An 18,812-nucleotide genomic window follows, 5' to 3' on the forward strand; every position below is an offset into this window, starting at 1 on the left:
GCTGATCAAGAATATATATACTTTATAGGGTCGGAGATGTCTCATTCACTGCGTTGCAAACTTCTAACTGAAATTATAATACCCTCTGCAAGGGTATAAAAATGGTCGAAACCTACAGGACTCAGCTCAGAACGGATTCAAGGATATGTGCGACTCGTAGGTATCTTATATATGATCTTGGCGCTTGTAATTACTTTACTCCTTTTCTTGTTTGTAAAAATATATGTAAATCACTTTAATTGTAAATTTGTAATGCCGTTTCCTCAATTTATTTTTTTATAAATACTACTTCTATATTTATATCTGCTTTATATATATATAAATATCCTTTTATATAATATATATACATATATAATTATATATATTGAGTAAATTTTAAGACAACATATTTGGATTTCTTTATTTATGTAAAACAATGGACAGAACAACATGATCACTAATGGATCAGTAATCAATGATCAAGTTTGTTCTGCTGAACGCTTATGATACATTACGCATTAATTAATTAATAAAAAAATAGTTTTAAAAAACCTATTTTTAACCGCTTCATTTTTTCCGTTACCGTTTAAAGTCCGCCCTTGGCAGCATTATAACCGTCTGGCTGCCGCTCTCCACGCTTCTACGATGGACATCAGTTGCCCTCATTTTTCCTCTAGCGTGTACCAGAAAATTCCGACGATGAGAATCAACATATCATCCGCGTACGCACCGAGAGTATAGTACAGCTCAATGCGCTGCATGACATCACACCATCTTGTTCCCAGCTCCCGAAGATGCGGTCGCAACATGAGAAGATGATGGGAATAGTTGGCCAATCTTCAGTTGATCTTCGAGCATATCTCGTAAGAGATCTGGCCGAAGACAGCAATTTCCGCAGTATCGACTATGTCCCCAAGCATAAATAAATTGTCATCGGCTCCTGCTAAAAGGTGTTCCTTTCCGACAAAAAAAAAACACCTGTTCTTAGAAAACGCACACCTTCCGGGCTGAGCAAAGTACCAACTAATATGAAGAAAAGTATTGTCAATTTATCTGACTCGCCCAAAACTCCGCAATAAGCGTTTTTCGCCTTAAGCAGAGAAGATTCATCCCATAGAAGAGATAGATTCAAACGAGAACACAACTGAAAGCTTCATAAAATCTTCACCCCAAAGTCAAAATGTTGCTCAACAACAATTGGCTTCATCGAAACCTCCTACATTATGTGTACCTAAGGTTAGCAATGCTTCCAGGTTGTAACGTACCCTCAATCAGATCATCTCGGAAGATAAATTCGATATACGTACTTTTATTTCTCGCTTTTACACTGCAGCGTCATTCAGACAAGTGGTCCGTCATTGTGGGGATGGCTCTCTCTACTGTTTGCGGGAAATGTCTTGGTGATCACGGTTCTGACACAAATTCTTGCGAAGTTACTACACATACCAACCAATTAAGTTGTGCAATCTGGGGAGAAGAACATGCTGTCAGATTTAAAGGCTGCAAAGTCAGAATTGGGCTGAGCAAAAAGCCTAAGCCTTGCTGAAGATTACCTAACATTAAAAACGATCTTATCCACGGAAACCGTCACGCTCAATTTATTCCCAAGCCAGCAGTTAGACAAGGCGACTTCTACGCAGACACGAAAAAAAATATTTCTGGGAGCATTGCTAAGGCTGCATGAAATCATTACACAAAATCCTGTTGTAGACCATAATTCCAGTCGAAAATGTTCGTTTTTTGAAAAGGCTGTCAAGGATAGCTAGATTAGATCAGCTGTTCAAATTAGTCACTGAAACGATTGAGGCGAAGAAGGTTTTTCGTGATCAAGTACAGATTCTAGCTTCTAAAAAATTAGCATTTCCTTAAAAATCAGATTGTGAAATAGAAGAGGGTTAGTGACGAAGAACGAAGAACATTGGCTTCTCCTTTTTATACCCTTGCAGAGGGTATTATAATTTCAGTCAGAAGTTTGCAACGCAGTGAAAAAGACATCTCCGACCATATAAAGTATATATGTATATTCTTGATCAACATCACTAGGAGAGTCGATCTAACCATGTCCGTCTGTTCTTCCTTTTCTACGCAAACTAGTCTCTCAGTTTTAAAGCTATCTGCATGAAAAAAATTCTCGATCTAAGAAAATGTCTTCTTGATTTCAGTAAATCCGTTCTTGGCTCACTTTTGAACACGGAAATACTGAAATCGAGACTGTTGAGAACGGTTTGTTTGTTCAGTAAAAATGTCAAATCACAAAAATTAAAAATTTTTTTTGGTTATTATTTTTCTCTTTTATTTGTTTTTGTTATACATTTATATTCGAAATTATGAATCTGAATATATTTTAATCTTATTATTTTCTTATCATTATTTAAGACGTAAGTATGAAGGGAAGGTGTGAAAAATACAACAAATTTTAAGATTAAGCTTATTAAGGTTATATAATTATTACAACTTCAAGGCTCATACCTTGTTAAGAGTGTATTTTAATTTAGGCGCATTAGACGGCAACGGAGATAAAAGTGCTGGCGGTGCCTTTTGTGGCGAGGGTTTTGGAGACGATGGTAGCGAAGATATTTCTTGAGTAAACTATAAAAATAAACAAAGAAAGTTACCAAGAAATTTGGAAAGAGAAATAATAATGTCTTACATTTACCAAGCGAACAGCTTTTCGCGGAAGAGTACTCTAATTCCGATTGGCGGAATCGCCTCCTTAATTTCCTCCGCGGTGATAAATTCCAGACGGTCGAAATTTACACCGGCGCCTAGAAAAAAATAATTAAACAGTGTAACAATTTTTATACTCAAATTTCAAAACTAATTTGTTTAAAAACAGATTGTTATTTATTTAAATTTAACACGAATTGTAAAATATCAATTTACTGCAAGTCACGCTGCTGCAGTTCATGTATGTATGTGTTTTTTCTTTCCTTTCGATTCTTATTCCTTTACGTCTTGCAAATGCTCGCATACTTTCTCGTTTGTATGTATTTACGCCTGTTGTGCGAGCATTTGCAAGACGAAAAAGAATAAGGATCAAAGGAAACAAAAAACACATACATAAATGGACTGTAGCAGGTGACTTGCAGTAAATTGATATTTTAAAACTCGTGGTAAATCATTCGTTTTACTAAAGCACGTGATAAATAGTAAATTTAAACATTCAAAACACGTTTATTTTGTTCACAAATAAATTAATACAATCACACTTGCTTAAATTAAATGAAAATTATTATATAAAATATTTTTTCTATATATGTGTAAATAATAATAGTTATATACTTCGTTTTCATTTTATAAAATATCAATTACTTACCGTGCAAGTATCGCTGGGCCTCCAACAAATCAAACGAGACCAATAAGTCGAACAACCGGTCATCTATTGTCTCCGTCTCCATGCTTCCACTTTTCAACACTCAATCAATCGAAGACAAAACTAACCCGTTCAGCGGCCGAAAATTTTAAAGGGAAATGACGAGGTCCGAAGTATACTTCGATAACTTTCCGAACAATTTGAGAGAGAACTTCTGTCCCAATTTTTATCTCTTTCTCTTTTTACGTTTTAGACTAATTTCTTCTCGAGTTTAAGATCTTTTATTCTCGAGTTCATGATCTTTTCTTCTCGATTAGCGAAATTTCTCCTCGATTTCAAGAACGTTTCTTCTCAATAAAGTGAGAAGTATAAATACTGAAATGGAGAAGATTTGCTCTTGGTTTTTTCGTTCTCAAATTTTCTCGGTGTACAAGCAAGTAAATCATAATTTTAATGTCTTCAAGAATATTTAATTTTTGCAATATTTTGCCAATCACCCAAGTGATACCTACAAAGGAGGTTCAGCAATCCTCATCACACTCAGAATGAGCCTATATTGCGCACAGATATACAGCTGGCTAGTCTATATGTACTAGACTGTATTTTCCCCCCAGATAGCCCAGGGCAAAGAATGATCAGACTGGTCCCAGAGTTTTCAGCTGGAGGTGACTATAATGCCTAGCACCAATGGTAGAAAAGAAAAGCGTCTACAAGAGACCATCGCAACTAGTTCCAGCCAAGTTCTTCCTACTGGTGAGCCTTCCTTTTTCTCAGCCAACACCAGACTAACCCCAACTGTTTTTTCATCGTAAGTGGGATCCCTCTTAACAAACATTCAACAGAGACACAATATGAGTGGTCTTCGGGTCACATACCGCTTATTGCAACCTTAAGCCATATAATCAAAAATCTTAATATCAAAAAAAAACAAGAAAGAAAGCAAACTTCGGCAAGCCGAAGTTCATATACCCTTGCAGCTACAAGTATTGCAAGAATTAAACATTTTTGAAAACATAAAAATTATGATTTACTTGCGTATATGTTTAAAATCATTGAAGCTATGATTATTTGCAGCTCAATTATTAGATAGTTATTTTCTATATGATATAGACGTCCGATTTTGATAAAATTAAACCGTAATTCTGAAATATTTAACCAATGCTATATGTCGAAGCACTAAACGAAAAATTAAAAAACAGAAAAGTTATAATTTTTTTTCATTTATTTTTTCGATTGAAAAATTATGGACAGGGTGATACTAAATTAAATACTAGTATCGGGTAAATGTGCTATTTAAGGGTGGTTTCCGAAAAAGACAATGAACTACACCGGGTAGTAAACTTTGCTTTGGAAGCTATGGACATACACCTAGAATTTAGTAGAGTTTGGCATGATAGTCTATTTAGCAAGCAAAAAAGCCTTTTGACGCCGCAGCTTTTTATTCTAGACCAAGGCCATTTATCTAATAGGCAAATCATGCTCATTGCAACATATGCCGTCAGAAGTACAAGTATTGATATCGCAACCATAGGTCTACAGGAGTACGTGACGTGCTTTGAGAAGTAGACTAAGGAATGGAACATTGGAATCAACGATAACAAGTGTGCTTTAAATCCCTTAGATTGGCGATGTCTACATCAAGTGTCTTGACTCTCACCCGACTACCAAGAAGGCTGACCTGGACACCCAAAAAAAAGGACTGACACGATCTCCCATCAAGATTTATACAATATAATAATTTTGTTCATTTTTCAAACTAGATATTAATTATATTGTTTATATAATAATGTAATATTTACAATTAATGTTTAATATATTATTATACGTTTCGGTGCCCTTAATTACAACCTGCTCAAGCTACCACATAGGTAGCAGCAGACTGGCTTATTGTTGAAATCTATACATCTAAAAAAAATATTTTCATATGAATGATGACTGATTGACCTCTGCGGGCAACCTTTAGTAACAGATTCATTGACTGCCCGATCACTGCTGTTGATCTTTGCGCTTTGGCCAGAGAAAGGCTCTGCCTAAAGCTCATTTCCCGGCATCAAAGGACAGATAGTCGGCGCAGTGCAGCGCTCCATTCGACGTTGTCAAATGCTCCATTGAAAACCTCGAAGATTCCAATCAATATTCTGCCGGGCTGGCATAAACACTGCTCTTCCATGTCTCATCCACGTCTCCACGATGGCGACTGCTATCCGATAAATTGACCGGGACTGTGGGGCAGCTAGGATTAAACGTGCCAGAGTAGACTGGACATTGTCCCTCCAGCGTTAAACTGAGGAGTTACTTGCTGGGGCACTGCCCAACGTGCATAATAAATGTTTTAAGAAGGATGCTGGGGGTGAAGTGACTATTGTATTGAGAATCGCCAGTTATTCCAAAGCACGGGTAATAGAACGGCTTGCAACATACGCATTTTTAGGAGCTTCGAAACGCTCCTCATATTATACACGAAAACAAACCGGTTAAAAACAAAACGTTCATGGAATCCTGGCGCCCCATATCGCATAATACCTGCTTATCAAAAATATTAGACAAAATTATTTTCAAAAGAATATGGTGGTTTGTTACAACAAAGTTCTCAATAGTCACCAAATAGGCTTTATGAAGGAAAAGTCGGTGACAGACTGTTAACTATTTGCAGACGCATTAGTCAGCAGAGCTTTCCGAAAAACGTACTATTCTAAACAAACTAAAAAGAATGGAGTTGCGGACCAACAATCCTAAAATATGCTAAACATATCATTATTGAAAAACACAAAACTAAATTGGTTGCCTATGCATATGAGTTTAATATACTTGTAGATCAAAAAAAAGGAAAACATAACTAAGTTAGCTTCTTTAGTCACAGAAATTAACAACTGGTGCTCACTATCTGGAGCGGCATTTTCTTTTATCAATTTTAACCGTTTACATATATGTAAAAACAAAAAGGAAATCAAATCATCCAAAGAAGCACCCATTCTAGGGCTAACCTTTAACTCCAAATACATTAACAAATTAAAAAAATCATTATCGAAATCTTTGAATGTAAATAAATGTCTGTCGAATTATAAATACAACTGCCATCTATACACTTTGGTCCAAATTCTAAAAGAACTTTGCATATTAAAATTAGAATTCACCTTACCAATGTACGGCAACGCCACAAAATACCCATTGAGACCAATCAATACCCTCATCATCACCGCACTACGTTCTCCGTTAAGCGCATTTCCCAATTTACACATCGAAGCGAATGTCTGCCCATTAGAAACAAGGATCATCTGTTTGATCTCCAACAGTCAAGAAAATCATAATGAAAATCGGTAATCGGTACTCCAAGACGGCATAAACATCTGCACCATCCTCTGAGTGACAATTAAACCTAAAAAAATGTCTAGACACTTATCTAAAAAAAAAGAAAAAATCAAGTATAACAAGAAAGCAAGCAAACTTTGGCAAGCCGAAGTTCTTATACCCTTGCTATTTCAAAAACTAAATACTCTTGTAAACGTTAAAATTATGATTTACTTGCGTGTATGTTTAAAAACATTGAAACTATAATGATTTGCAGCTTAATTATTCGATAGTTCCTATGGCGGCTATACGATTGTTCCTATGGGAGCTATATGCTATAGTCTTCCGATTTTGATGAAATTTAAACCATAATTCTGAAATATTTAACCATTGCTATATGTCGAGGAACTAAAAAAAAATTAAACAAGAAAGAAAGCAAACTGCGGCAAGCCGAAGTTCATATACCCTTGCAGCTATTGCAAGAATTAAACATTTTTGAAAACATTAAAATTATAATTTACTTGCGTATATGTTTAAAAACATTGAAGCTATGATGATTTGCAGCTCAATTATTTGATAGGTCTTTTATATATTTTTATTGTTCCTATGGGAGCTATATGCTATAGTCGTCCGACTTTGATGAAACTTAAACCGTAAATTGGAAATATTTAACCATTACTAAATGTCGAAGAACTAAACAAAAAATTAAAAAACAGAAAAATTATAATTTTTTTTCATTTATTTCTCCGATTGTTCCTATTGAAGCTATATGATATAGTCGTCCGACTTTGATGAAATTTAAACCGTTAATCGAAAATATTTAACTATTACTAAATGTCGAAGAACTAAACAAAAAATTAAAAAACAGAAAAGTTATAATTTTTTTTCATTTATTTTTCCGATTGTTCCTATGGGAGCTATATGCTATAGTCGTCCGATTTTGATAAAATTTAAACCGTAAATCGCAAATATTTAACCATTACTAAATGTCGAAGAACTAAACAAAAAATTAAAAAACAGCAAAGTTATAATTTATTTTCATTTATTTTTCCGATTGTTCCTATGGGAGCTATATGCTATAGTCGTCCGATTTTGATGAAATTTAAACCATAATTCTGAATTATTTAACCATTGCTATATGTCCAAGAACTAAACAAAAAATTAAAAAACAGCAAAGTTATAATTTTTTTTCATTTATTTTTCCGATTGTTCCTATGGGAGCTATATGCTATAGTCGTCCGATCCGGCTCGTTCCGACTTATATACTACCTGCAATAGAAAGACAACTTTTGGGAAAGTTTCATGCAGATAGCTTTAAAACTGAGAGACTAGTTTGCATATAAACGGACGGACGACGACAGACGGCGGGACGGACGGACAGACGGACATGGCTAGATCGACTCTACTAGTGATGCTGATCAAGAATATATATACTTTATAGGGTCGGAGATGTCTCCTTCACTGCGTTGCAAACTTCTGACTGAAATTATAATACCCTCTGCAAGGGTATAAAAACAGCAAAGTTATAATTTTTTTTCAATTATTTTTCCGATTGTTCCTATGGGAGCTATATGCTATAGTCGTCCGATTTTGATGAAATTTTAACCATAATTCTGAAATATTTAACCATTGCTTTATGTCGAAGAACAAAACAAAAAATTAAAAAACAGCAAAGTTATAATTTTTTTCAATTATTTTTCCGATTCTTCCTATGGGAGCTATATTCTATAGTCGTCCGATTTTGATGAAAGTTAAACCATAATTCTGAAATATTTAACCATTACTATATGTCGAAGAACTAAACAAAAAATTAAAAAACAGCAAAGTTATAATTTTTTTTCAATTATTTTTCCGATTGTTCCTATGGGAGCTATATGCTATAGTCGTCCGATCCGGCTCGTTCCGACTTATATACTACCTGCAATAGAAAGACAACTTTTGGGAAAGTTTCATGCAGATAGCTTTAAAACTGAGAGACTAGTTTGCATATAAACGGACGGACAGACGGACAGACGGACGGACAGACGGACATGGCTAGATCGACTCGCCTAGTGATGCTGATCAAGAATATATATACTTTACAGGGTCGGAGATGTCTCCTTCACTGCGTTGCAAACTTCTGACTGAAATTATAATACCCTCTGCAAGGGTATAAAAACACCAAAGTTATAATTTTTTTTTTTTATGATTGTTCCTATGGGAGCTATATCCTATAGTCGTCCGATTTGGATGAAATTTAAATCGTAAATCGTAATTTCGTAACTAACAAAAAAATTAAAAAACAGCAAAGTTATAATTTTTTTTTATTTTTTTTTCGATTGTTTCTATGGGAGCTATATGCTATAGTCGTCCGATCCGGCTCGTTCCGACTTATATACTACCTGCAATAGAAAGACAACTTTTGGGAAAGTTTCATGCAGATAGCTTAAAAACTGAGAGACTAGTTTGCGTAGAAACGGACGGACAGACGGACGGACAGACGGACGGACAGACGGACATGGCTAGATCGACTCTCCTAGTTATGCTGATCAAGAATATATACACTTTATAGGGTCGGAGATGTCTCCTTCACTGCGTTGCAAACTTCTGACTGAAATTATAATACCCTCTGCAAGGGTATAAAAATAAGGGCACACGAGACTGACCCAAGCAAACAGGGTCATTAAACCCCCCTCCAAACAATAACAGTTTTGCAACAATGCGGACGCAACAATTAAACCCATTTTGATCGAATGCCCAGCCCTCAAAGTTTAGTCTTTCAAGCCCGATTGCCGATCTTGCGTCTCTATAATCTGACCCAACACCCGACTTCCTATTAATCGTTCTACGTTTTTTAAAAAACGCCAATATTCTGCATCTCTTATAGTGTATAAATTCGATAAACTGTAACGACCCTGTTTCGGGAGGCGGTATAGCTCACCGTGGCCAGGGTTCGAGACAGAAATTTATTTCCTCTTTAGATCGGCTTACCTCCCTTTCCCCAAAGAATAACACAAATCGAACGCTACATAGTATGGTTATATTTAATAGTATGGTTTTTTAGGACTACGTTTCTAATTATAATTATATCGGCGCTATGGAAGGGCCAAATGTGGTACTGCTTGCTGAGTTGACGTCGGCGCTGCTGCAGGACCGAGTGTAGGACTGCTTGCTGAGGGGTACCGACGCTGCGGAAGGGCCGAATATACTTGTATCACTGCTTGCTGAGTATTACTTCTGATGATGAGGAAAAGACCGAAGCAATTGTTAATTATCTCGAAGAAAGATTCACACCTAAATTATCAACATCTACAGAGTACAGGGATAGTATACTTTCCGAAGCAAAGGAGGTTATCAAGCAAAAAGGACAAATTTCTAAGGCTACATGGCTTCAAAGGGAGGAGTATGGGGGGAGACCATCCTGTTGCGGATGTGCGGTTTAGGCCGATTGCGCCGTCAGAAATTTACAAGGAGTGGGGTGACCAAGTCGAAAATAGCCTAATTAAAATACTTCCTCACAAAGCTGTGATATTTTTTACGCATATTTTCCATTGCATACTCAGATTTTGTCACTTCCCATCATAATGGAAATGTGCCCATAATTCTATGATAAAAAAGCCTAGTAAAAGTCATCACGAAGTAAACTCCTACAGGCCGATCAGTCTCTTGGCCGGTTTCTCTAAAATATTTGAGGAGCTCCTTATGAGAAGAATGTTTGAGTGTGGGGACTTGAGAAAGCAGTTCCCCTTACCAATTTGGATTCAGAAAGGGGCATAGTACGAAACAGCAGCTGTTTAGAGTTACACAATTTATAAAAAAAGCATTTAAAAAAAAAGCACTACTGCTCTGCTGTTTTCATCGATATTAGCGAAGCATTCTATCGTGTTTGGCATCACGGCCTGCTTTTAAAACTCGCTAAACTACTTCCGTACTATCTCCTCAAAACTATGGAAAGCTACCTAACAAATCACACTTTTATTGTAAATGGTTATAACGGACACAAGTCCAGAATTGGTAATATTGCCGCGGGTGTCCCTCAAGGCAGTGTTCCAGGGCCCATTCTTTACACGATCTTCACTGCTGACATGCCGCTTCTTTCTTCTGTCGGCCGGACCCTTTTTACTGAGCTCGCTATCTATGTTACTCTCAACCTATGCATACGACACTGTTATTATGCGTACGGACAAGGCGGCGCATATAGCAATAGACACAAATACAAAGTATCTTTCAGAAATCACAAGCTGCCCTGTAGTTCTAAAAATTCCCTTCCCTGCCTTTTCCTGACCGGCATGTTCGAAAAACAAAAACAAATCACATGGGCTTCATCTAGCGAAGTTCAAAACAAAGCAGGTTGACAAAATTCTGTCGGCACTTCTGCCAATGCCGAAGTTCGAACTTTTTTTTGTTTATTTCGAAGTAATTCGGAGCAGTGGTTGAAAAAGGGAGAGGGTTGGACGGATTGAAAACAGAGAAAAAATCAAAATGTCAAGAACAAAAGGAACTGGGTAGACTTTTGAATACCCATTTTTAGAAGCGCTGGTATATTTATTAATTTTTAAGATGAAATATAACATGTTGGAAGTTATTGTAAAGTTGCAATAGACGCCAAAATGTTAATATTTGATTATCTGCCTTATGTGATTTTAACTACAAGGCATTGTTATGGTCGGATATACCCTGGCACGCGTCAGGCAGAAAATTCGGTTTCGGTTTCCGTTCTCCCCATTCCCTTTGCACTTGAATTCGACTGCAACTGAGTGAGGAAGTGTTTTTAAGAGTGAAAATTTTAGGCTATTATTAATAAATCAGGTAAGTGCATAAATTTAAATAAATAAACAATACATACATATAAATATAAATATATTTGCACATTTGAAATACGGTGTCTAAGCGCGGCAAAAGCGTATTAGCTGACGGCCATGCTGCAGATTTTCCTCAAGGGAAAGTCCAATGATGCAGAGGTACCTGAATCCTTCCCGATCGAAAGTGAGGAGGAGCTGGTGGCGTTAGAAGTTAAAATATGCTCTTCTACTAAAACCGCATATGTAAGTAAAATATTTATGAAGAAGATGAGTGTACAATTAATTCTGTGTTTTTTCTACAGATCGAGACCAGCACCGCAATTCTTAGGCGAAATAATTTGCCTAAGTCTATTAAAGGAGTTTTGGCAGAGCCTCTCTTTGCGACTTTAATATAGACGACGTGAATGGAAAAAAGACCCTTAAGGGCTTTCCAGGTTTTTTTTCCATTATAGTCGGTATGTATAATAGAGCAAAATATATCACATTTTTTTATTTTATTCTATTATACATATCTGTTTTGTTTACAGACAGCATATCTGCGTTGGGAGGCCAGCTGCCAATCCTTCAGGATTCCTCTCAATCTTCGAATTACTCGCCGGGAACGCCTGCTTCATACAAATTAATTTCCGTTTTGTATGGAGAATCCCCCGGGATTCCTAAGGAATTCTTGGCGTCGCCCGGGGGATTACTTAGGGAATCTTTAGGGATTGGAACTGCAGGGTAGGCGTCCCTTTGGGGTATCACCCTAAACGAGAGTAAAACGTTACGCTGGACTGTGCAAGCTGACCGCTATATAAGGAATAAGGATATACAAAGCTGTTATAATGTAAAGTCGGTGCAAGAGGAGTTTGCACACCCGAATACAGAAGTGAGAAATCTCGTCTTAAATTTATTCACTACGGAAAACCTAGACTTTCCAACATATTCCAAACAACTCGAAAAATATTTCGAGCCTTTGCGGCAATTATTACTACAGCAGCCGGTAACTCTCCAGCAGAAAGTGCTAACTCTAATTCGTCGGTGATCCTCTCCAGGTCGTAGAGCCGACTTAAAATCGAACTCTTACGGATTCACCACCACTACCAAGACTTTCTACCAGAACACTTAACCGGATAATCCTCCTTGGTGGTGTTTCCTTGAAGCTCGTCAGAACGCAAGTGACTGGTCTGGGGCTGGGTCTCCGATTATATAGGCGCCGGTTAGTGTGACCAGATCGGACGATGACGATAATCCCGCTTTGGACAGCTTCGTCGAATAAGTGTGACTGGGTGTGGTTAGTTTTGGGCGGACGTTTGAATAATTATTTCAAATAAGAGACCAGTATCTGGAATGTTCTTATGTTCAGTTTTTTTGATGTGAATGTCAAATTGTAGTTTGTACATATTTGTGACGGTGGGTCAACATTGTCAACATTTTTGACATACCCTCTAAAACTAAACCTAAAATTCTGAAAATTTGCAAAAATGTTAGGGAGACTTGATTATAATTGACTATAACTTAAAAATGTTGTTTGTCAATTTAACCACGTCTTCCCCCCGCCCCTATACAACCCACATACAAGAAAAAAATTCTAATTAGGGGGTTATTATAAAAAAAAATCTACAAGACCACTCAGTCCCACCGAATTTTTTAAGAGTAATTTTAATTTTTTTTTTGACTATTAATTTTTTTCCTCCAGTTCTGCTTAACAGATTTCGACCATCGAGGTCTCACTTTACTACACAGAAAAAAAATTTATTAGATATTACTCATTCTGATGAAATCCCGTATCACTTTATGCATGATTCTTGACGTATCACTTTAATATTTTCAAAATGTAAAAATATACGTTTCGATAATATCAATTTTTCACAAAAACAGTTTGGGTATTTCTGAAACGTCTAATAGCCTGATTCCATTGCCGCATTAAAACGCATTTAGTCAAATGCGCATTTATTTACACAGGGAATCCCATAAGGCTAAATGCCGCATTTAAAATAAATGCGATTTTTAAATGCGATTAAAAACCATTCGCCGCGAACGTTTTTAGAAATAATACCCGAAAATACCGATGTTTACCGATATTTTCTTTGTGCCACCACTACAACAGCTGTGTTCTAAAGGCAAGGTTGGCGCAATTTTTGATGACTTTTGAATTTAAAATCTATTTTGTATAAAAATGACTGAAACCTAGAGCGCACGCTGCAAATTCTGCTCGCAGTACCACAACCCATTACTGCTGGATCTCTGGCATAAAATAACTCCCACATATACGGGGATCCTTGCCCTTTCTAGAAACTGTGGTGGTCTCCATTGCAAACCCCTAATAACAACGCAATCAGCTTTTCTTCTTTGTCGTCCAAGTTGGCAAATGTCTCGGGCGCTATATTGATGTCCTGCTCAGCATTACAGAGTTTAGTAAACTCACTCATGTTCATTAATTTTAATTAATTTCTTTTGGAATTGCCAAAATTCAAAAGTAAACAAGCCCAGATCAGCTGTTCGTACCACTCACATGTCGGAGAAGCATTAACTAAACGCTAATGCGCCAATGGAATCAGGCACATTTAAAAAGTCCACTAATGCGGCAATGGAATCAGGCTATAAGTCTTCTTTTCGTAGGTCTCCATATTAGCCTCTTCGCCAGGGTGTAAGGATGAGAGCCAAGACGTCTGAGGTAGTTTTCGGCGTGCGTACGACATACGTCGCCTATCTTTGCGATTTGGAGATCTCTTTCTATATCACTAGTTCTCGTGAACCAGGGGGCATTACAAATCGATCTGATAATCTTACTTTGTGCTACTCGTATTTTGTTTAGGTTCGACTTAGACGCTGTGCCTTTGTAATGCATATTTCCAGATTGGACTAAGAATAGCTTTATAGATGCGAACTTTGTTGGACAGTGAGAGCTTATTTCTTAGAGATAGAACCCAGGACATACTTGCTGCCTTTGAAAGCACAGACTACTTGACCATGGTTGTGTGCCTCTGGAAAGTAAGTTCTCTATCCAAAATCACACCAAGGTACTTGTAGTAGGACTCATGTACAAAGCCGAGCATGGAAATGCCTGAGCAGTTTTTTGGCCTTGTGGAGAATTTGACACAAGCACATTTGCTGCAGTTGATGCCAATCCACTTTTCAAAGCGTGTCACGTACTCCTGCAGGCCCATAACCGCAGTGTCGTCGGCGTGTGTTGCGATGAGCATGTTATCATCGTCAGCTTCGGTACAGCCCCAGGAATCTGGCATATCTGACGTGTAGAGTGAGTAAAGTGTCGGGCCTAGTATACTGCCTTGGGGTACACCGGCTGAGACTGGACGTTTTGAAGACTTCTCACTATCGACAGTCACACTGAATTTCCTTTCCGATAAAAAGCTCTGAATGAGGAGGAAAAGCTGTGGCGTTAGTATAATCTTCAGCTTACTTAGGAGACCGTTGTGCGATACCCTATCAAAGGCTTGTTGAATGTCCATGAACACAGCAACTGCATACATTTTGTTATCCATGGCTCCCAGAGCAAAATTGAGAACGCGGTGTAGCTGTTCAGGAGTACCGTGACTTTTTCGGAAACCAAACTGAAATTTTGGAAAAGCTTTGCTCACACTTTCTAGTCCAAGGATCCGATCCAATATCACTCTTTCCATCATTTTGCCCAATGCAGGTAAGAGACTTATTGGCCTGTATGCGTCTACTTCGGTGGGTTGCTTGGGAATCATTGTGATAATAGCACTCTTCCATGTACTTGGATAATGACTCAGCTTTAAGACGCTGTTGAACAGCAGGACTATAAAGTAGTGCTTTTTTGGGAAGAATTTTGATCGTTTTGTTGTCCAGGAGATCCTCACCTGGAGCTTTTTTGTTTTTGAGCTTTCCGATCTGTGTCACAACCTCTTCCAGTGTTACAGGCCTTGTGGGCAGGGCCATTTGAAAAGGTCTGTCCAGACGCATTTGCACAAGCATTCGATTTTCTATCGGAGTTAGGTTTACCGGCTTAAATCTGTTCTCTAAACAAAGAAATCAGCCTTCTGCTGACTGGAGCGACACCAACCACCAGCGGGATTTCTGATAGGAGCCTTTGGGGTGATCTGTCTCTTAAACCGATTCGTGAGCTTCCATAGAGAGTAGTTAGTCGATGCATCTGGACTCGCATTTTCCAACATACAGTCAATTTGGTCTTGTTTGTTCTTTGTCAAGACTTTACTTAGGCGATTTGAAAACCTTTTGTAAATGTTGTAGATTCGCTTATCTCATGTTATTGTATACTCGCGACGAACTTTCCTTTTTAGCTGTATAAGAACGAAAGCATTTTGTGGGAGCAGGTTGGTTTTATTTTGGTCCGTCGGATGTCTTTGATTTGGGCTAGCAGCCGTCGCAGCAGTGTATATTTTTTCCTTGAAAGCTTCTGCTTCTGTCTAGGGTTTCCTTAAATTTTTCAACTGAGGAGCCGGGCGGTAGTATTGTTTTCCTTTTGATTTTGTATTGCTGTGTTTGACTTAGAGTTGCCACAACTGACAAATGATCGGAGGATAGCTAGTATTTTGTTTCGATCGAGAGCTTATTGACTGGTACTCCATTCAAAATAAAAAAGTTCAGGGCTGTTGGCGTAAGTCTGATATTGGAAGAATAAAAGGTAGGTTCCCCAATGCAGGCTAAGAACCACCTTGCGGAATGCCTCAGCACTGTCAGTGTATATGCGATTAATTCCGTATCTCATATTGATTTGCAGAGATGATTTCATCAAGGGTCCGTTCCAGAGTGAGAATATTGGTTACCTTTGGAACACATATTGGTGGAGGTTTCGGCTTGGTCGATTCAGGTTGGCTTGAGCTATGCCTCTGGCCATTAGGATCAAACGATTCAGCATTTGTCTCCATATCCTCAATAGAGTTAATTTGCTCAGTAGTCCATTGGACGTCGAAGCTTAACCTGAATTACCAATTTGGTTTACATTGCCTTTACTTTTCTTGATGCTCTCTGGCTCTTTACTGCAGTTTGAATTGTTTCGTTTCCTGCGAAGAGAAGCACTTGGTGCTTGAAACGAGCACCCAATATCGGGAACTTTTTGGAATTTGTTAATTCCTGGAGACGTTAAGTGGTGGTGCCAGAACTGGCACTTGTAGCTGTAACGGTGTTAGTTACAGGTGTTGCAGAGCTAGTTTTAACAGCTTCTACGCTTTGTTGTAGAAGGGTGTCCACATGTCGTCGAGCCAAATCTCTTGCAAGCTTGGCTCGAAGTTTCGCGGAAGATTGGCCAGCGATTTCCTTCATCTTCTCAGATCCGGACAGCTCTTTCGAGAGTGGCGGATAAGAGATGTGTTGCTTTTCATTTTTAATTAACTATATTTTCGATTAGGAAAGTAATAGAAGTCAAATGCAAAATTTTCAAAAGTCTTTACTTCTTATCTCTCGCTGCGCAGTGGGAGCACAAGCGAGAGACAAGACCTAGCCCAATGGGCAGAGTCGTACGCAACGCTTACACTGCCGCCTGGGTGTTGAATTGGTAGAACTCTTTAAAGACACCGTCGGACGGCGTCTAAAAATAGATTGCGCGCAGATAAGCACAACAGAAGAAATTGGAGATCAATCTTTGGTTGATAATTAGGAGCTTAACACGACCATACGAAACAAGTGCACAAACTCGACTGACAGTAAGCTCGTAAGAACAAAGCTTCGGTCATACTAGAAAGAATAAGTTTTTTACGCTGCCGTAACTGTTCGTTGACCTGAGTACTAAGCTAAAAAATGAAAAACTTTAGTAAATATCAACTGGACCAGTCGTTATCAACTTTACGAAATTATTTTTGGGTGCAGAATTAGTTTAACTTTTTTAGCATATCGTCAAAATCTAAAAAGATGGTAAAGTTGAAAAGTCTCCTATATGCGACGTGCTGTATGATCCAGAAAATCTTGTTATGAGCCTACCGCTTTCGTTTCTCATATTTAAATATAAAGTGGTCTGCATTTTTATTTGGACTCGCAATTTAATGGTATTGTTGCTTATTTTACAATATTGCTGCTTTGTCAACCCATTTTCAATTGAAAATTCCAGTGAACTATTTGAAATTTAATTCATACAAAGTTTTTGATTTTAGATCTTTTTTTAACAAGACGGCAACTTCTGGTTCCTTCGAATATTTTCTGAAACCAAAGCAGAGTGTTTTTCATAATTGGTATTTTTTATTCAAATAGAAACAACCATGTCAAAGGCAAGCCACCGTTAGAAAACTGATTTAAAACGCTGCAACATGCGACTGCATTTCGGGAGGTATCTGTTAACATAGTTAATAAAATATTTAAGTTTTTTTTTATATTTACACTTTTTGTTCTTCAGTTAGAAAGCGTGCAACGACTGAGAGCAAGAGAAAAGAAAACTTAAAAAGGAAGCAACAGATTTACAATAACAAACCAAGCACCAAATTAAATCACCAAAATGGTTTAATTTTTTAACACAAATTAATCACAATACATTAAAGAAATTCAACCCATAACAACAGTGAGATTTTACATAAAACATAATGTATTTTAGCATTTAAAAAAAATGGAAAATGTTATGATAAGTTATATTTTTAAAATGCTTAAAGGTCTTTGTTACTATTTTAATGGTTTATAAAATAAGAAATAACAAAGAATAATTTTCAAAATTTGAAGTTTTAAATCGTGCAAAAATTCTTTATACGAACATGGCTAGATCGAATATCTATTAATAAGCCCCGAAAAAATAGGCAGTCTTTAGAATTCTTTTTCTGAAGAAAGTACTAGATAGAATGTTTTGAATCCTTTTGCTCATAATAATGTAACTATTCATTTTATTTAAAGTTTTTTTTACAAAAATATTTAGAAATAACGGGACTATTGGCTCAAAAAAAGTATTACAACTGCTGGCATAATTCCTGGCGAATGAGTGGCTGAAATCGAAAAATTCAAAAAGATTATAAAGCTAAATATGGTGTTATGGACCTGCGTGGTCCTGCGTGAGTCGGGCTGCCCCAGCTAGCTCGATTTTCCAGGGCCGTGGTTCCCCTAACCCTGCCCTCTCACACAACAACAGAAAACGTTGGACTTTCATGTCCTACGTTTCGCAACACTCTATGCTGCACCGTCGTTTTTGAATTTAAATTTCAATTAACGAACAAATAAAAAACAAGAAAGAAAGTAAACTTCGGCAAGCCGAAGTTCATATACCCTTGCATCTATTGCATGAATTAAATACTTTTGAAAACATTTAAATTATGATTTACTTGAGTATATGCTGAAAAACATTGAAACTATGATGATTTGCAGCTCAATTATTATTTCTATGGGAGCTATATGCTATAGACGTCCGATTTTGATAAAATTTAAAACATAATTCTGAAATAATTAAACATTGCTATATGTCGAAGAACTAAACAAAAAATTAAAAAACAGAAAAGTTATAATTTTTTTTCATTTATTTTTCCGATTGTTCCTATGGGAGCTATATGCTATAGTCG

The sequence above is a fragment of the Drosophila elegans genome, unplaced genomic scaffold (genome assembly GCF_018152505.1).
Source record: "Drosophila elegans isolate 14027-0461.03 unplaced genomic scaffold, ASM1815250v1 contig_149, whole genome shotgun sequence".
Classification (NCBI taxonomy): Eukaryota; Metazoa; Arthropoda; class Insecta; order Diptera; family Drosophilidae; genus Drosophila; species Drosophila elegans.